Raw genomic sequence first — 2073 nt, forward strand, 5'->3', positions numbered from 1 at the left:
GTTGACCTGCACTTACTGGGAAATCCTCGTTCGCGGGGAAGAATTGGAATCCCAGATCCCCATCACTAACGGGGTTCAGCGGTTTATCCACACCTGTAAGCGACACACGCTGGTCCTTTCAGTGTAGCGCGCGTGTAGCCCCGGACATGTAAGGGCATGACAGACCTGTTATTGCTCGATCTCGCGTGCCAGAGCCTCGCGTGACTCTCTAGTAAGCTGGACACGGACCATGGGGGCATGCCGGAGTCTCGTTCGTTAATGGAATTAAGCTGACAAATCGCTAGCACAACTAAAAACGGCCATGCACCACCACCCACAGAATCGAGAAAGCTTGCAATCTATCCATCTTTTCCGTGGCTGGCATGGTTGAGGTTGCCCTTTTGGAGTCCAATTAAGCCGCAGGCTCCACTCTTTGTGGTGGTGCCCTTCTGGACATTCCTTTAAGGTTCAGCTTTGCAACCATACTGCCCCTGTAAACCAAACACTTTGCCTTCATGTACGCTGTTCGGAGGGTCGTGGGAATAACGCCACCCGATCGGCAGTTGGCATAATTTATGGTGGGAAGTCCGACGGTATATGATCCTCTTCGATTTTAGAATTTAAAAATTTTTTTTTGTATTTTACATTTTCATTCCATCCTTTCTTGGCTTTATAAGGGCATGACATGCCTATATCTGTGTCTCCTCCTCCTCCTTTTACTCCTCCACCTCTTTTCTATATGTAGTTGCCCTTTTCCATATGTTATTTGTGTCTTCTGAGCATTTTGTCTGCTTTGGGACACCTTAAGGTGTTTTGTATGTGTTTTCTATGTGTTTGTGTTTGCCTGCCATTGTTTTCAGTGGGGTTCGACGGTGTTCGTCGAACGTTCGACGAACATTCGACGAACTTGCCACCTGTTTGACGAACCGAACCAAACTCGAACACTAGCAGGGTGGCTCAACACTACTCGTGATATATAGACGTACATTTTTAATGTTTAAACTATGCTATATATACCTGGTATCTGGTGATACTGTACCCTTTCTGCCAGAAAGTCATCCTCCACCCACCACTCTAAGTGTATCATTGACACCTGGAACATTGTCCCACATGTGTGATTATTTCTTGCGGATCTTCTTTTTATATTGTGGTGTGATCCATCCTGAGCGTGTGAGAGTCTGTGGGTTACTCCTGCAATTTATATGTAGATTTAAAAATTACCCCAACACTGTATACAGCTCTACGCTTGTGATACATTACCCATTTACTGGTTTTTATATTCTGGTCTAATCCAAACTGACCAAGTGAGAGTCTGTTTCTGGCTCTGGAAATAAATACTGAGATTGACAATGACCCCTACACTGTATACAGCTGTACGCTTCAGGTCCATTACCGTTTTACGGCTTTTTATATTGTGTTGTAATCCATACTGAGCCTGTGAGCGTCTCTGTGTGACTCATGAAATATATTCGGAGATTTACAATTATCCTTTGACTGTATACAGCTGTACGCTTCTTATACAGTACCATATATCTGATGTCATTTTGGGTACATTTTCTGCAAAATTTGGAAGTATGGTGGAAGAGGCCGCGGACGTGGGCGTGGGGGGGCCAGCTGGTGCTGATGGTGGTGGTGCATCTGCTGGTAGTGGCAAAAGCACAATAGCAGCTAAGGCAGGAGGTGTTGAGCCTGCATCATGGTCTGGCTCTGGAAGGCCTGGAAGGCTACCTTTTCTGGGAGTAGGTTAACCGCTTTTAAAACCGGAGCATTAGGAACTGATTTTGGCTTACATTGCCAAAACAGACCCAGCTAATATGCCCTCCTCTTCGGAAGTTTCAAAAAGTGCAAGCACTGAGTCGTCAAGTGCTGGCTCCTGGCCAGGAAGATCCCCTTTCCTTGTGTCCTTCACCCCCATCAAAAGTGAATGATGCAGCAGGCCACACTTCACATTAGTCCATGTAGCTCTTTCTCACATACTATGCCTGGGTTATCAAGTCAAATCGTGAATTCCCCAGTCCAAGATGAATCTGACATGGAGTGTGGGTCGCCAGCCAGGGCAGTGGGGTTAATCGGTACTAGGCCGCTGTCTCAGAG

The sequence above is a fragment of the Dendrobates tinctorius genome, unplaced genomic scaffold (genome assembly GCF_039654945.1).
Source record: "Dendrobates tinctorius isolate UK_male_01 unplaced genomic scaffold, ASM3965494v1 ptg000139l, whole genome shotgun sequence".
NCBI classification, from domain to species: Eukaryota; Metazoa; Chordata; class Amphibia; order Anura; family Dendrobatidae; genus Dendrobates; species Dendrobates tinctorius.